General features: G+C 39.6%; 1 protein-coding gene across 1 annotated transcript in view; it reads left to right on the top strand.

The window, feature by feature from the left end:
• The window catches only part of LOC149435438 (tubulin gamma-1 chain), a 319,259-nt gene that overhangs the window by 223,032 nt on the left and 76,584 nt on the right, over positions 1 to 19,643 (top strand). The window lies entirely within an intron of this gene.

Below are 19,643 nucleotides of genomic sequence, written 5' to 3'. Positions count from 1 at the left end.
TTATACACTGTGAACATTTTCTGTGATATTGAAAATGTGGTTACTTGCTTGCCTATGCTCAATTGTTCTCTGTTTATTTTGGCGGGAACTCAAAGCATTTATGTAAAAAACATTCTAATTATAGGGGTTTTTACACATGTTCATAGACAGGAACTTTGATGCCCACAGGACCCCTTGCTCTACCCACATTTGGAAAACATTTTCAGGGAGGAACTTGGGGTTCCTCCTGCATGCTTCACTCCCATCCTCCCACAACTGTCACTTACCCCCACTTACATTCATTCATCCATTCCTTCCCAGGCTACTGTGTTGCTTAACACCTGTTTTAACATACATCTATTCATTCTAGTTTGATGCCTTATCCTCTGTTGATGTACAAGACAGCCATCACTACATAGCCAGACACCTTACCCTCTGCTGACATACAGTGCAACCATCCCTCCCCAGTCGGACGCCATCCCTGTTTTGTGAGTGTGTGTGTGTTTTGTAATTATAAAATATCCCTATAGATACTAACAAAAATCACTGTGAGGGGAGGGTTGTAAGAAGTTTCATTTTTGTTTGTGTTGCTATGGGTTTTAGGTGAATTGAGACCACCTCAACTGCGCGCTTTTTTTTTTAAATCTACGTTTTTTTTTTTTCTGTTTAACGGTGAAAAACTTTAATTTGAAAGAATTCTCAATAAAATAAGATACTAAATTATTTTTAAAGAAAAATAGATGGTGCCTGTGTGCTTGTAGTGTGGATAATAGGGGCACCAGAACCATTTGACATGAGGCTGCCAACATTAAAACCCAGTTAGTATCACAGGGAATTGCTGTTGAAGATTAGGAAAGTTCCTTTCTCATCCTTTGTGGTACACATCATTGGGGTACTGTCTGGTTATACTGCTACTCGCAGGTGGATTGAGACTGACAAACAGACTCAAGATTGCCCTATATATCCCTAGATTCCAGATCATCTTTTTGTGACTTTGAGTGCTGGATCAGACATGCATGGTTAGCCCTGGAATGTGAACTACTAGCACTCTGTTCTGCTTGATCCTCCTAATGCTGGGCAACCAATCATAGTCACTGCCTCTGAGAAAAATCAAAGCAAACCAATAATCATCTTTGTTTAAAATGGAAAGGATACAGTGATATAGTCAATGATAATTTCCAGAGTTCACTATAAAATTGCTCTCTCAAAGCAATTGGGATCCACAACCTTGCAGCTTTCTACAGACTGGGAAATCCTTTGTATACATTTGAAATAGAGAGTGTACTGGCATAGTGTAAGATCTTTGATAAAACTCAAATTTTTTTTATTGTATTGTACTCACAAAAGAACTTGGTGTAAATGCATATAACAAATTATCCATGAAATCCAAAAGTATCTCTGACCCACAGTCACAGCTGTCTTGCAATCAATATTTACTACCAATCTAAGCACTGCCTCAATGCTGCATCCTGGCATTTGCCTTAAAAGCCTTTACAGGTTACCAGTTTAGAGATACACAGTAGGTCTGGTGCTAGAATTATTGGCAATACCTTATGTGTGGTGCGTCCACTGTTTACATATGTGCAAGACTTATGTGCACTTTTTGGATTGCTGTCACAAGAGATGAACAATGTAAACAAACTGAAACAGACAGGGAAGAAATCCTTGTCACTTCCAGTTTCTGATCTCATAGAAGAGGGGCAAAAACTTTTGCTCCTTCCACTTTTCAAAGGGCATGCGCCTAACCGGTGGCATCGGCATCGGGCCTCCCGATGGGAATGGGGGAAAAGTTAAAGGCAGAAGAGAGTGGGGGGGGGGGACCCCTTCTGCCGCCTGTAAAAGCGATTGAGCAGCTGTATAGTCATGCTGATCACTTTTACCTTGTAGAGAATTTCCGGCAGAAAAGAACAATACCAAGATCATCCCTGTAGCTGAAGCCATGATCCTGGTATAACCACTTCAATACAATGCTGTATATATACAGCCTATGAGCAGGAAGTGATTAAAGCAAAATAACCAAATAAAAGGGCTAACTCAAATTTGGTGATATTTACCCTAGGGTTGATTTACTCACTGTGCACGTCAAGTGCAGTTGCTCCAGAGCTTCGTAAATGAGGGAAACTTCACTTTGCAAAGAATACCCAATCACATGCAAGAAAAAAAAAATGATGCTAGAACTCAGCAGAGCTTACCCTCAGATCTAGAGCAACTGCACATTCAGTGCACGGACTATATGCTTGATCTGCCTAATGTTGGGCAACCAATCAGTCACCATTTTTGAGAAAAAAATCAAAGCGAAAAGAGTAAATCATCCCTCGTGCATAAAACATAAATAACCCAACATGCCTCAAATATATGTAATCTTTAAATTAAAATTAAAACAAAGTCCCAAAAGCTAATCACATTAGCAAATTCTTATACACAAAGACTTGTGCAAATCAAACATTAGCAAAAATAATAAAGTGTAGTTCGGCCATACCAAAAAAGTGCCACTTCACACAATGCTGAATGTGTGCTGTGCATACCAAAGGAAAAAAATGCCTCCTTCAGCATGTGCGAACCCCAACTCCTTCCTTCGATGAAAACCTCTTAAATTACAGGTGCTTTATGGCAAAATAAGGGTTAAAATTCTCCACTTCTGTGTTCAGGCATCACAGTGGACCAATACCACAAAAACGTCTGGGCGTCTTTCTTCCACTCCCACTGTACTTGTAACCAGGGTGGATTTGATTTAAATCAAACTGATTTAAATCACAATTTAAATCACTAGTCAGTAAGGCTTGATTTAAATCATAGTTTTCTACATAAAGACTAATTCTTGCTGGTATAACTTTAATATGCAAGTAGATGAAGATTTTTAGAATAACAAATTTTCATATTCGTTTTTTTATCCCCAGTTTAATAGGTTAATCATTCATATTTGGACAACTTTTCTGTTGTACTTCGGAAGGAGAAAAATAATCATAACCTTAATAATAACGATTTAAATATATTTATTCAACTGAAACAATAACATTACAGCATATGTTATTTGCCTAAACAAACATCCATGTTTGTTAACTAATTTGGCTAAAGAAAATATATATATATATTTTAAGAAAATTAGACTGTCAGCCCCTTCCTCCTCACACTTAGTTTCACTTTCTTCTTGTGCAGATCTATTCCACTCCAAACAATCAAAAAAATATTGTTTCTATTCACTGAACTTTTTGAAACTTAGCACTGAAGGGGTTGATTCTGTATTCATAGGTTTGTAGAAGTTAGGATTAAGGTCTTTTCTTAACTCTGTTCATGTTATAACATTTTTGCTGTGAAGAAGAGGCATGTGATCTCCGCTGAGTCAAATTCAGTTTTGAAAACTGCAAAAGTAAACCAAGCATCTGTGATAATATCTTGTAGGCAGAGAAACTGCCCAATAATCTTACAAAAACCTCTGGAAGAGCATGACATTGTGAATGGATTAATGGAATTTATTTACCAAAAAAATTAAACATATATAGCCTTATTCTACATAATTAAAAAACTAATCTTTATTTCATGATGGAATAACCTTTGGATGGTAATATATTTTCCTCAAAAAGCATTTTATTTAAAAAAATCCGATTTAAATTAAAAAAAAATTTTTTTTTGTTTTTTTTTAAAAATCATTGATTTTTATCCACCCTGCTTATAACACACAGAACACACCAAAAATAGTGCTTTCCATTTTACAGTGCTAACAGACATAAACTTACAAGATCATTAGTGGAATTAAAGCTTCTCGCAATTAAAAACAACACTCCATGCAGCTTAGATGTAATACTCATCCACCCAATATTCTGAAGCTGAATGTTACTACTTGTAGAGATCGCCAGCCAGAAAATGCTTGTAAAATGCAGAGCTCATCAGCTGGAGAGTGCCAGTAGTTATGCAGAGATTGTCGGTCCAAGGGTGCAGAGATTGTCAGCACAAGGGTAACGTTTACACGTTATATCCACTAAGGACTACCTTAGTGGAAAGAAATCCTCGTTGCTTCAGGTTTCTAACATCATAGAAGGGGCAGGTATGTCTGATCCTTCCACTCTTCACAGGGAATGTGAGCCAACTGGTAGCATTGGTACCAGGCTTCCGGATGGAACAGGAGAGCCTGGTAAAGGTGGCTGGAGGATGGCAGGGAACACCTTTCGCTGCCTGTAGAAGTGCTTGAGCAGCTGTATAACCACTCGGATCACTTTTACCATGTACAAAATTGCCTGCAGAAGAGACCAGTACCAGGATCATCCCTGTAGCTGAAGCCATGATCTGCATCCCAAGAACATATATATATGGCCTGTGGATGTGAAGTGGTTAAAGGCCACTTTACAGAAGATTTACCTACAGGACCTGGAAATCTTGTATAACATGGCACAAATTTTTAATTCTTGCAATGTTGTAGACTGTATTTTGGCTTTCTAAAGACTGGTTGAGATGTGTCTGGCCTTGAGTACAATCAAGGGTCAGATTTCAGTATTGGCTGTCTTTTTTTTCAAAGGCCAGGCCATCCTTAACCCCATGGGTTTTTTTTTTTTGGTTTTTTTTTTTACAGAAACCACTTTTTGAGGCTCTTCAAGACCTTCCCTTGATACTCTTGACAAGGAAAGTTTTTTGTTGCTGCTAGCCGCTGCTTCGGCTCATAGAATTTTGGAACCAATATCCCTTTCTTTATAAAGCACTGTTCTTGCTATGCCATAAGGTTTTGCTTCGACCTCATCTGTCTTTCTTTCACCTCAATCAAGGCATCGTCTTGGCTCCCTTTTCTCTTAGGCCTCAGAGGCTGGGGACAAGGCTGTCCACACTTTGTATGTAGTCTGTTGTCCAAGATGAACTGAAGTTGACTGCAGTGGTTAGGCACTCAGATTTCCTCTGTGCTTCGTTCCATTTCATCCTAAGAAAGGTCTCACAGCTTCCAAGTTTTTTTCCCATTTGGATTTGACAGCTTATTCCTCAATCTTATGGTCTGAAAGGAAGAGATCCTCCTTTTCCAGTGAAAGCTCATTCTACCTGGAGTGCAGGAGCCTCCTGGGCTTTTCGTCCCCAAGCTTCTGTTTCTCAAATTTGCAAGGCCGCTACTTGCTCTTCTGTTATACTTTTACAAAATCCTACCTGGTAGATGTTAAGACTGCTGCAAATGCTTCACTTGGTTGCAGTGTTTTGCAGCCTCATCATGAGATTCTTCTTCTTGGTTTGCTTTTTTGGGGTCTGTTGCCATGGTGCCCTCCCCTCAATTAAGTGCTTTCGGACATACCTGATGGTAAGGATTACTAAGCTGCTCTGTGTCCCCTGATGTACTTAAATAAATGGATTTTTACTGGTAAGTCAAAAATCCATTTTTTTCTCTTTTTGTATAAGTTATTCCTATTTAAGTAGAAAAAAGTATACTTCAGTCAAAATTGAAAATATAACCCGATAAGTACATAGTGATATTGTTGTACTGTACTAGTTTCCCTCCACACCTCCTTATGCTTGTAACTCGAGAATTCATCTACATGCTGGTGATACTTGGGTGCCTCCCCCATTAAGTGTGATTTATTTTTTTTTCTTCTAACAATCCAATATTAAAATGTTTCTGGGATCCACCAGTCAGATTGAAACATGCTTTGGCAGTGTGAACATGATTGTTTGTCTTTTAATAGCAAACACGTTATGCTTACCTGCTCTGTGCAATAGTTTTGCACAGAGCAGCCCCATTCTGCTGGGGCTACCCACCAGTGCTCCTGGCTCCTCCCCTGCTAAGTGTCTTCATAGCAAGCAACTTGCTCTGGGGCACTTGTGCAGGCTCGATCCCAAGTCACACTGTGTGAGTCTATTGACACACACAGTGTGGCTTGGCGCTGTCTGCTACTTTCTTGTCATTGGATTTGATTGACAGAAGCTGGTGCCAGTGAGCCCAGTGAGTAGAAAGGGAGCAGTTCTGCTGCTCTCAGGCACGTCGCTGGATCTCTTGATCCAGGCCTCAGGTAAGTATTTAGGGGGGGCTGCTTGTAAAAGGCATTTTACCTATAATGCAAAGAATGGATTACGGTAAAAAAAAAAAAACCTTTAGCATTTATAACCACTTAAAGTACACTTACTCCTTTCTGCAAGGAAGTGAGGGGGAAATTGTCTTAATGGGACAAACAAGAGATCCCTGTGCTCAAATCCCAACAACTAGTGCATGCATTTATCCATCAGGTGCTAAAGGGGTGTAACCACATATTAACACTAGAAATTCTGAGGACCCTCTGCACACTGGTATATACCCTTTCAAGAAGACTATGCAATAAATAGGGATATTTTGTTCACACATATTGCAATACATGCTTAACCTGGCCAACTGCGTCAAAGTAATCCCTCTATGGCCAGTCCTACTCTGCTCTGCCTACGCAAATGCTACTGTGGGCACAATGCTAACATAGGGGAAAAGACACAATGGGGAGAGCTACAAGGTTAATATCTAGTGTTAATATGTGGTTACACCCCTTTAGCACCTGATGGATAAATGCATGCACTAGCTGTTGGGATTTGAGCACAGGGATCTCTTGTTTGTTGTATTGTTGGGTCAGTAGCCAGACCTGAACCTTGTAGCTCTCCCCATTGTGTCTTTTACCCTATGTTAGCATTGTGTCCACAGTAGCATTTGTGTAGGCAGAGCAGAGTAGGACTGGCCATAGAGGGATTACTTTGACGCAGTTGGCCAGCTTAAGCATGTATTGCAATATGTGTGAACAAAATATCCCAATTTATTGCATAGTCTGCTTGAAAGGGTATATACCAGTGTGCAGAGGGTCCTCAGAATTTCTATTGTCTTAATGGGAACACATGACAAGTTCTGCTCCTACCTTTCTCTGTGTAAAACTTAGAAGCAGTTTTGTTTGGAGTTAGTAGTTAAGGTAAATGAGACAACTTTGAGTGTAGCAATGTTTTCTGTATAGCATAAATAGTTTACTGTATTCTCTCTTTCCTGGAGTTGATATTTGCTGTGAGGGTGTTATTGTCTGCATGAAAACGATCCACCCAGGTATTATGGGGATACATTTGCTTTTTGTTGCACCCAAAGCTGAGGAGTTGAAAGCTCTACTTAGACAGAATTGTTAAGTGCAGAGCTTTCTGTGTGACATTTAATTGCAATCAGGGGACTTTTTACATGTTTATGTTTTGGATCCTCAACCCAAAATGTGTTTGGCTTGTGTTAAGTGGGGATGTGCTTTGTTCTTTGTTGAAGTATATTGGATATATTGTGGTATTAGTAATTCCTATATTCCTTCCTTCCTTCTGTACACAAAAGTGAAAATATAGAATATTGGTGTAGCGCTAAATAATATAGATAAATAATATTTATAATAAATATCAAAATATAAATCATATAATGCATAAATATGTGATAGATCCTCAGGGATCTTAAAATTGCGCAACAACAAGTGGTAAAGTGCTTACAAAATCAGGTCTCATGTGGACCTGCAATAAAGTGACTAAAATCCCCAATCCCAGTAAGGGATAATGCACAAAGTGACAGTGAGTCCCAACAAATGGGATACCTATAAACAATAGTGACTGGTGCTAAAACTCCCAATAAACATCAAATACATAAACCGTGCTAAAAACGTAATTAAAGAGTAATTGATAAAGTCCACAAGGAAATATGCAAAAAAACCCACACAATAAGAAGTGCTTTCAATCATCATCAATCAGGTGCTCGTAGTGGTTGTGCCACACTCGGGTGGATAAATATCCTTAAATGGCTGCAATGCCTCCTCACCTCCTTTCTGCGACCCCCAAAGGGCCACTACGCTTTATGGATCCCCTGGATCCTAACCAGCAGATGACTCCGCACCTTATAACATCATATAAAGCAGGCCCCAGTGGCTCCAAATAACCTCAAGGTAGCTTCCTTATATACTGGCTCTCCCTCCAACAGCAGACCACCGCAGTACAGCTCATTAGGTTCATATACACAGTGAGGAACAGAAGTATTTGAACACCCTGCGATTTTGCAAGTTCTCCCACTTAGAAATCATGGAAGGGTCTGAAATTCACATTGTAGGTGCATTCCCACTCTGAGAGACAGAATTTAAAAAACAATTCAGGAAATCACATTGTATGATTTTTAAAGAATTTGTCTTGCACTGCTGAACATAAATATTTGAACACCTAAGAAATGGCAAGAATTCTGGCTCTCAAAGACCTGTTACTGTGCCTTTAAAAAGTCCACCTCTACTCCACTTATTAATCTAACTTAGTAGCACCTGTCTGAGCTCTTTAAAGACACCTGTCCATCCCACAGTCAGTCAGACGCCTACTACTACCATGGGCAAAATCAGAGACTGTCAAAAGACACCAGAGACAAAATTGTGGACCTCCACAAGGCTGGAAAGGGATACGGGGCAGCTTGGTGAAAATGGATCAACTGTTGGAGCAAATGTTAGAAAATGGAAGAGACTAAAGATGACTGTCAATCTCCCTCGGACTGGGCTCCATGCAAGATCTCACCTCGTGGGGTATCACTGATGATAAGAAAGGTGAGGAATCAGCCCAGAACTACAAGGGAGGAGCTGGTCAATGACATGAAAAGAGCTGGGACCACAGTTTCAAAGGTCACTGTCGGTAGAACACTACGCCGTCATGGTTTCAAATCATGCATTGCACGGAAGGTTCCCCTGCTCAAGTCATCACATGTCCAGGCCCGGCTGAAGTTTGCCAATGACCATCTGGATGATCCAGAGGAGGCATGGGAGAAAGTCATGTGGTCAGATGAGACCAAAGTAGAACTTTTTGGTCTAAACTTCACTTGTCGTGTTTGGAGGAAAAAGGATGAGTTGCATCCCAAGAACACCATCCCTACTGTGAAGCATGGGGGTGGTAACATCATGCTTTGGGGGTGCTTTTCTGCGACGGGGACAGGACGACTGCACTGTATTAAGGAGAGGATGAATGGGGCCATTTATTGTGAGATTTTGAGCAACAACCTCCTTCCCTCAGTCAGAGCATTGAAGATGGGTCGTGGCTGGGTTTTCCAACATGACAACGACCCAAAGCACACAGCCAGGATAACCAAGGAGTGGCTCCGATTGAAGCATATCAAGGTTCTGGAGTGGCCTAGCCAGTCTCTAGACCTAAATCCAATAGAACATCTTTGGAGGGAGCTGAAATTCCATGTTGCTCAGCGACAGCCCCGAAACCTGACAGATCTAGAGGAGATCTATGTGGAGGAGTGGGCCAAAATGCCTGTTGCAGTGTGTGCAAACCTGGTCAAGAACTACAGGAAACGTTTGACCTCTGTAATTGCAAACAAAGGCTTCTGTACCAAATATTAACACTGATTTTCTCAGGTATTCAAATACTTATGTTCAGCAGTGCAAGACAAATTCTTTAAAAATAAAATTCAGGAAATCACATTGTATGATTTTTAAATTCTGTCTCTCAGAGTGGGAATGTACCTACAATGTCAATTTCAGACCCCTCAATGATTTCTAAGTGGGAGAACTTGCAAAATCGCAGGGTGTTCAAATACTTCTGTTCCTCACTTTATCTCACAACAAGGCCATGAAAAAGCAAGCAAGAGAGACTTCCATAGTGTAACTCTGTTTAATCACAACTTTAAAGGAAAAAATACAAAGTAAACACTCACAGTATAGCTGATATATTCAAGCAGTTTTCACCACATGTTATGGGTGTGCTGTAGAAGCACTGGGTGTACAAAGATGACGTCTACCAGAAGTATGTCACCGCACTCTACGCGTTACGGCACGATCGTCACGTGACTTCCTCAGGATAGCGCCATTGGTGACTTACACTCATTTATAGGACTGCCGGATGTCAATCCATCTAGTAGGCGGACGCCCCGTGGCCATGTTTTTGTAGTCCTTAATATCTATAGTACCGCGACCAGTTTCCCTAGGTCTAAATATAAAAACAAATGAAACCTGCGCTCCAATCTTCATGCAAACCAAGGAATTGTCAAATGCCAACCGAAGAGGTGCTGCCCTTCTGAGATCGGGAAATCTGACCACTGATGAATAAAAACAAACAAGGGCGCACTCTCATCGTGCATTACCGTGGTATAATACGTAATTTATTAAATAGAAAGGATGTATACTCACAAACCAACGTGATAACGGGCAGTATAGGTGATCCATAAAAACAGTCACAATGCAACTGTGTCTAACGACGCGGATAAGCTGATGCGTTTCGGGAGTTAAACCCCCTTCCTCAGAGCTGAGGATGTGTCTGCTGGCCACAAGCCTGGTATAATGTAGTAAAGGATCCTTTAGAAGCGTCTTATTCTCTTGACCAGCAGTTCCTATAAGTGACTGGACCCAGCCTCACCTTTTATGTATTTTAACACCATTCACTGACATGTGCTCACTTTCCATTGGTTGAAAAGTTGTGATCTACTTCACAAAAGGTATCTTCACAGTCTACCTAGCTTTAGCTTCTGTTTGTTTCAGCTCTCCACAGGGAACACAGCCAGGACAAGTTCATTAACATTCATTAACAACAAAGAGAAGCTGAAGCTAGGTAGGTACAGTTGCATTGTGACTGTTTTTATGGATCACCTATACTGCCCATTATCACGTTGGTTTGTAAGTATACATCCTTTCTATTTAATAAATGACGTGTTATACCACAGTAATGCACGATGAGAGTGCGCCCTTGTTTGTTTTTATTCATCTAGGTCTAAATATACCCGTTTCTATATATGATGGTAATATCACCTCCTCTGCTGATAAACACTGCTGTATACTAGATGAGATGTTCCTACAGTACCTGATCTAACATACAGGCTAAAATGGGGAAAGTAATAAATAAAACTTTATTTTAAAGAATAATTACTTAGAAAATATATATATATATATATATATATATATATATATATATATATATATATACATATATATATATATATATACAGTCAGGTCCATAAATATTGGGACATCGACACAATTCTAACATTTATGGCTCTATACACCACCACAATGGATTTGAAATGAAACAAACAAGATGTGCTTTAACTGCAGACTGTCAGCTTTAATTTGAGGGTATTTACATCCAAATTAGGTGAACGGTGTAGGAATTACAACAGTTTGCATATGTGCCTCCCACTTGTTAAGGGACCAAAAGTAATGGAACAATTGGCTTCTCAGCTGTTCTATGGCCAGGTGTGTGTTATTCCCTCATTATCCCAATTACAATGAGCAGATAAAAGGTCCAGAGTTAATTTCAAGTGTGCTATTTGCATTTGGAATCTGTTGCTGTCAACTCTCAAGATGAGATCCAAAGAGCTGTCACTATCAGTGAAGCAAGCCATCATTAGGCTGAAAAAACAAAACAAACCCATCAGAGAGATAGCAAACACATTAGGCGTGGCCAAAACAACTCTTTGGAACATTCTTAAAAAGAAGGAACGCACCGGTGAGCTCAGCAGCAGCAAAAGACCCGGAAGACCACGGAAAACAACTGTGGTGGATGACCGAAGAATTCTTTCCCTGGTGAAGAAAACACCCTTCACACCAGTTGGCCAGATCAAGAACACTCTCCAGGAGGTAGGTGTATGTGTGTCAAAGTCAACAATCAAGAGAAGACTTCACCAGAGTGAATACAGAGGGTTCACCACAAGATGTAAACCATTGGTGAGCCTCAAAAACAGGAAGGCCAGATTAGAGTTTGCCAAACGACATCTAAAAAAGCCTTCACAGTTCTGGAACAACATCCTATGGACAGATGAGACCAAGATCAACTTGTACCAGAGTGATGGGAAGAGAAGAGTATGGAGAAGGAAAGGAACTGCTCATGATCGTAAGCATACCACCTCATCAGTGAAGCATGGTGGTGGTAGTGTCATGGCGTGGGCATGTATGGCTGCCAATGGAACTGGTTCTCTTGTATTTATTGATGATGTGACTGCTGACAAAAGCAGCAGGATGAATTCTGAAGTGTTTCGGGCAATATTATCTGCTCATATTCAGCCAAATGCTTCAGAACTCATTGGATGCCGCTTCACAGTGCAGATGGACAATGACCCAAAGCATACTGCAAGAGCAACCAAAGAGTTTTTAAGGGAAAGAAGTGGAATGTTATGCAATGGCCAAGTCAGTCCCCTGACCTGAATCCGATTGAGCATGCATTTCACTTGCTGAAGACAAAACTGAAGGGAAAATGCCCCAAGAACAAGCAGGAACTGAAGACAGTTGCAGTAGAGGCCTGGCAGAGCATCACCAGGGATGAAACCCAGCGTCTGGTGATGTCTATGCGTTCCAGACTTCAGGCTGTAATTGACTGCAAAGGATTTGCAACCAAGTATTAAAAAGTGAAAGTTTGATTTATGATTATTATTCTGTCCCATTACTTTTGGTCCCTTAACAAGTGGGAGGCACATATGCAAACTGTTGTAATTCCTACACCGTTCACTTGATTTGGATGTAAATACCCTCAAATTAAAGCCGACAGTCTGCAGTTAAAGCACATTTTGTTTGTTTCATTTCAAATCTATTGTGGTGGTGTATAGAGCCAAAAATGTATATGTATATATATATATATATATATATATATATATATATATATATATATATATATATATATATAGTTTATAGTAATTTTAAAATTCAATCTTTAATAATACAACTTAAAAATACTTTTTTTTTTAAAGGAAGTTGATAGGAATGGGTACATCCCGGTGGATAATTGCCACTATACCCCGTGGTTATTTAATATTCCAAAAGGACAATTTATTAGATTGACAAGGAACTGTACTTCTAAAGAAGATTATTTGACACAAGTTAAAACCATGGAAGAACGTTTTATATCTAAAGGTTACCCGCAAGAATGTATAAAAGAAAAAATACAAGAAGTAGACAATTTAGACAGAACGTTACTTTTAAAGGATAACATCAAGGATAATGACCAATTAGCCATCATTCTTGATTTTAACAAACTATAAAAAAAAAATCGAAAGTATTTTTAAGAAACACTGGCCGATCCTCAAGACTGATCCCATTCTAAGGAGTTTGTTGTCAGAACAACCTAAATTTATCTATAGGAATGCTCCAACCCTTAAAAACAAAATAGTGAAAAATGTTTTAGATTCTCCTCATAGGAATAAGATGGTTACTTTTTTTGATCAAAATGGTTTCTTTCCCTGCAAAAAGTGTTATATGTGTAAAGCCACAAAGGGACACAACTCTGAGGTATTCATTTAATTCAGAAAGTAATGGCAGAAATATTTAAAATTAGGGATTTTATTTCTTGCACAACAGAAGGAGTTGTGTATGCCCTACAATGTGAATGTGGTCTACAGTATATAGGTCTCACCAAAAGACTACTATGGGTACGCCTACGCGAGCATGTTCAGAACATTAAAAAAGGCTTTCCAAAATAACCACCATAATAAAGATCCGTCTGGTTTACTACTTTGGGGAATAGAGCGATATAATAGACATTGGAGAGGGAGCCACAAAATTTGATCACGGAGTCAGGCAGAGTCAAAATGGATATTCAATATGCAGACATTAGCCCCTAGGGGACTGAATGTCGAATTTTGACTTAAATAGTTTCATCAGTGATTGCTAGTATTTATTTATTCATATTCTAATTAATTACTGTATAATGGTATTTTAGATATCCACCTGATTTTTATTATCCTAAATATTTTTATATATTTATATTTTTTTGATTATATGAGGTTTAGGTATTTATATGTATTCATTTATATTTGCTATTTTAATGTAAACGTGGTATGGGTGTCCCTGTAGGAGACATAGTTTTATTATTATTTATAATTTTATCCTGATCTGAAATATATATATATTATACATTCATCTGATGTTTTTCCTATATATGTCCCCTTTTATATGTATGTATGTATGTATATATATATATATATATATATATATATTTTATTATACATTTTTTAGGTCCCCCCTTTTTTTGACATAACATTCTTCTTCGGTTTTAAGTGGTATTATTAAAGATTGAATTTTAAAATTACTATAAACTATATATACAGTGGGGATCGAAAGTTTGGGCACCCCAGCTAAAAATTTGTATTAATGTGCATAAATAAGCCAAGGAAAGATGGAAAAATCTCCAAAAGGCATCAAATTACAGATTAGACATTCTTATAATATGTCAACAAAAGTTAGATTTTATTTCCATCATTTACACTTTCAAAATAACTGAAAACAAAAAAATGGCGTCTGCAAAAGTTTGGGCACCCTGCAGAATTTATAGCATGCACTGCCCCCTTTGCCAAGCTAAGACTTGCCATTGTCATGGATTGTTCTCAATCATCGTCTGGGAAGACCAGGTGATGTCAATCTCAAAGGTTTTAAATGCCCAGACTCATCTGACCTTGCCCCAATAATCAGCACCATGGGTTCTTCTAAGCAGTTGTCTAGAAAACTGAAACTGAAAATAGTTGACGCTCACAAAGCTGGAGAAGGCTATAAGAAGATAGCAATCTTTTTCAGATGTCAATATCCTCTGTTCGGAATGTAATTAAGAAATGGCAGTCATCAGGAACAGTGGAAGTTAAAGCAAGATCTGGAAGACCAAGAAAAATATCAGACAGAACAGCTCGCAGGATTGTGAGAAAAACAATTCAAAACCCACGTTTGACTGCACGATCCCTCCAGAAAGATCTGGCAGACACTGGAGTTGTGGTACACTATTCCACTATAAAGATATACTTGTACAAATATGGTCTTCATGGAAGAGTCATCAGAAGAAAACCTCTTCTACGTCCTCACCACAAAAATCATCGTTTGAACTTTGCAAATGAACATATAGACAAGCCTGATGCATTTTGGAAACAAGTTCTGTGGACCGATGAGTTTAAAATTGAACTTTTTGGCCGGAATGAGCAAAGGTACGTTTGGAGAAGAAGGGGCACAGAATTTAATGAAAAGAACCTCTGTCCAACTGTTAAGCATGGGGTTGGATCAATCATGCTTTGGGGTTGTGTTGCAGCCAGTGGCACAGGGAACATCTCACGAGTAGAAGGAAAAATGGATTCAATAAAATTTCAGCAAATTTTGGATGGTAACTTGATGCCATCTGTGAAAAAGCTGAAGTTAAAGAGAGGATGGCTTCTACAAATGGATAATGATCCTAAACACACCTCGAAAGCTACAGGGGATTACATCAAGAGGCGTAAACTGAAGGTTTTGCCATGGCCTTCACAATCTCCTGACCTCAACATAATTGAAAATCTATGTATAGACCTTAAAAGAGCAGTGCGTGACAGACAGCCCAGAAATCTCAAAGAACTGGAAGACTTTTGTAAGGAAGAATGGGCAAAGATACCTCAAACAAGAATTGAAAGACTCTTGGCTGGCTACAAAAAGCATTTACAAGCTGTGATACTTGCCAAAGGGGGCAGTACAAGATATTAACTCTGAAGGGTGCCCAAACTTTTGCAGACGCTATTTTTTTGTTTTCTGTTATTTTGAAAGTGTAAATGATGGAAATAAAATCTAACTTTTGTTGACATATTATAAGAATTTCTAATCTGTAATTTGATGCCTTTTGGAGATTTTTCCATAAGGCATTGGCTTCTTTATGCACATTAATACAAATTTTTAGCTAGGGTGCCCAAACTTTTGATCCCCACTGTATACTCTGTAAGTAATTATTCTTTAAAATAAAGTTTTATTTATTACTTTCCCCATTTTAACCTATATGTTAGAGCAGGTACGGAGGAACATCTCATCTAGTATACAGCAGAGTGTTTATCGGCAGAGGAGGTGATATTACCATCATATATAGAAACCGGTATATTTAGACCTAGGGAAAATGGCCGCGGTACTATAGATGTTAAGGACTACAAAAACATGGCCGCGGGGTGTCTGCCTACTATATGGATTGACATCCGGCCGTCCTATAAATGAGAGTGTAAGTCACCAATGGCGCTATCCTGAGGAAGTCACGTGACGATCGTGCCGTAACGCGTAGAGCACGGTGACGTACTTCCGGTAGATGCCATCTTTGTACATCCAGTGCTTCTGCAGCACACCCATAACGTGGTGAAAACTGCTTGAATATATCAGCTATACTGTGAGTGTTTACTTTGCATTTTTTCCTTTAAAGTTATGATTAAACAGAGTTACACTATGGAAGTCTCTCTTGCTTGCTTTTTCATGGCCTTGTTATGAGATATATATGAACCTAATGAGCTGTACTGCGGTGGTCTGCTGTTGGAGGGAGAGCCAGTATATAAGGAAGCTACCTTGAGGTTATGTGGAGCCACTGGAGCCTGCTTTATATGATGTTATAAGGTGTGGAGTCATCTGCTGGTTAGGATCCAGGGGATCCATAAAGCGTAGTGGCCCTTTGGGGTCGCGGAAAGGAGGTGAGGAGGCATTGCAGCCATTTAAGGATATTTATCCACCTGAGTGTGGCACAACCACTACAAGCACCTTATTGATGAAGATTGAAAGCACTTTTTATTGTGTGGGTTTTTTTGCACATTTCCTTGTGGACTTTATCAATTACTCTTTAATTAAGTTTTTAGCACTGTGTTTATGTATTTGATGTTTATTGGGAGTTTTAGCACCAGTCACTATTGTTTATAGGTATTCCATTTGTTGGGACTCACTGTGTTACTTTGTGCATTATCCCTTACTGGGATTGGGGATTTTAGTCACTTTATTGCAGGTCCATATGAGACCAGATTTCGTAAGCACATTACCACTTGTTGCATAATTTTAAGATCCCTGAGGATCTATCACATATTTATGCATTATATGATTTATATTTTGATATTTATTATAATTATTTATCTATATTATTTAGCGCTACACCAATATTTTACATTTATTGCATCTTTGGTATAGGATAGGGTGTTAGCAGCTTGTTAATTATTAATTTTTTGTTTAGCGCAGGGGGATTTTCTTCTTTAAAAGTGAAAATATATTTTCCCCCCTTCCTGATTTTTTTTTTTTTTTTCTTTGCATATTTGTCACACTTTAGATCATCAAACAAGTGTTAATATTGCACAAAGACAACCTGAGCAAATACAAAAGGCAGTTTTAAATTATGGTTTAATTTATTAAGGGAAAAAGCTGTTAAGACCTGCCTGGCCACGTGAAAAAGTAATTCCCCCCCCCCCCTTGCTAAATCATGAATGAACTGTAATTAACCACACTTTATGGAAAGCGTAGTTAAATTTCACTTGCCACACTCAGGCCTGATTACTGCCAGACCTGCTGAATCAAGAAATCACTTAACTAGAAGCTGGCTGATAAAGTGAAGCGCACTAAAAGATCTCAAGAAGAGAAGAACATTATGCCGCAATCTAAAGAAATTCAAGAACAAAGAAAGAAGAAAAAGAAACAAAGTAATTGACATGTATGAGTCTAGAAAGCATTACAAATCCATTTCTAATTCCTTGGGACTCCAGAGAACAACAGTGAGAGCCATTATCCATAAATGCAGAAAATTTGTAACAGTGGTAAACCATTCCAAGAGTGGCTGGACAACCAAAATTATTCCAAGAGCACAGCGACTCATCCAGGAGGTCATAAAAGAACCCAGAACAACATCTAAAGAACTTCAGGGCTCACTTGCCTCAGTTAACTCCGTGTTCATGATTCAACAATTAGAGACTGGGCAAAACTGACATCCATGGGAGAATTCCAAGGCGAAAGCAACTGCTGATCAAAAAGAACACAAAGACTCATCTCACATTTGCCAAAAGAAAATCTTGATTATCCCCAAGATCTTTGGGCAAATATTCTGTGGACTGATGAGACAAAAGTTGAAACTTGGAAGATGTGTCCCGTTACATCTGGCGTAAAACGAATACAGCATTTCATAAAAAGAACATGATGCCAATAGTCAAACATGGCGGTGGTAGTGTGATGGTCTGGGACTTCTTTGCAGCTTCAGGACCTAATAGACTTGCCATAATTGATGGAGCCATAAATAGTGCAATCCACCAGAAAATCCTGAAGGTGAATATCCGGCCATTAGTTTGTGACCTCAAGTTCAAGCGCACTTGGGTTATGCAGCAGGTGTCTTGGAAATTCGCTTTAACGAATTTCTCCTTACCGTGAGTACTCGCAGTTGGATGCGCAGAAATCCCCCATAAAGCTGTGCGAATCTCGCTTGCCACGACTGCAGCTAAACTACTCGATTCCTGCCCATCCAACTGGGTTAGCTCTGTTGAAATGTGGGGGATGGAGCTCCGTTACCCAGGAATGATCACACGACACTCTTAGGTTGCTGTTGGAATTCACATAGAAAGCGTTTTCATTCTCACCCTCTGGTTTTATTTACAAGCAGACACACGCCCCCCCACATGAATAAGGTCAATCCCCTCCCACAGAACAATGCATAGGGAGTGCCTATACACAGGATGTACATTCCGATTGGAGCATAGCCTTTCCTTTTATCTATCACTGGTCCTCCCCCATGAGCCCTCTGAGGTCATCAGACTTCCTCCCCTTCCCCCCATGAGCCCTCTATGGAGAGCATACTTCCTGTCCTAGTAGCTCCTATTGGTATGTAAATTCTTTGTACAAGCATCCCCTAGGATAACCAGTCTGTACCTGGATGGGCCCGATACGATCTTTATTAAAACACATCCATCCAGATACAGTTTCAGGTTGGTAATAGGTTGTAAGATATGCATAAGCCTACACGTGGAGTTCACACCGCTTGGCGCCTCGCGTTATGAAGTCCATGTGGTGCTATGCTGCTGATATGTGGGTACAGGCCCGCGGCCTACCGCCGGCGGCATTCACATCGAATGCCGTGGTGGTATACACGCCGGTCTATAAGCGCAGATCTGCCATCTCATCCATTACCGAGCTGAGTACTGTAATACATACATTGTACATGCGCATGGCCCAATTGCAGCCTTCAGAGCTTTAATTAAGCCACACGAGAGACATATGAATAACACTCATATGACACATTTAAAGTTCAACCAACAATACAAAATTTCCATGACACAGGTCAGTGATCCGAAACACACCAGCAAGTCCACCTCTGGCTCAAAAAACAAAAATTAAGGTTTTGGGGAGGAGTAGTCAAAGTCCAGACTTAAATCCTTTTTCTCTGTGGCATGAACTTAAACAGGCCTTTCATGCCCTCCAATGTGGCTGAATTTAAACAATTATGCAAAGAGTGGGCCAAAATTCCTCCACAACAATGTGAAGACTCATTGCCAGTTGTTGAAAATGCTTGATTGTACTTGTTTACGCCAAGAGTGGCTGTAACGGAACCGAAACCCAGACCGCACTGAGTTTTTCCGTTATAGCACAACTTCCCCTGTCTGAACACCATCCACGGACCACGCCCTTGAAATCCCTCAGGAAAAAAAAAGACAACACCCAGCTCCTACTAAAACAGGAAGCCAACTACCTTTATTTTTCACAAACATCATCTTTTATACAGAGGGCGGGGAAACACATCCAGGAACAGGACATACATCATCATCCCACCCTCTCAGTGGGAAGGGCTACAGTATAGGCAGGAAATACCTCATCACCCCTCCCCATCCAACCAGACACAGAACAATGGGATGCAACCATGTGGCAAAGGACATTGACCAACCCCCACACCAATACACAAACAGTACATCCCATAATAGTTGGCTGGACAGGAAGATACAGCACCATGGGGGGGAGCACATGGCAGTAGACAAAGGAACACACACTATACACAATACT

Source organism: Staurois parvus, unplaced genomic scaffold (genome assembly GCF_062004578.1).
Source record: "Staurois parvus isolate SC_StPar_1 unplaced genomic scaffold, SC_StPar_1.0 ptg001510l, whole genome shotgun sequence".
NCBI lineage: Eukaryota > Metazoa > Chordata > Amphibia > Anura > Ranidae > Staurois > Staurois parvus.
Note: the sequence above shows the minus strand (reverse complement) of the source record. Positions and strands in the feature narration are given on the sequence as shown.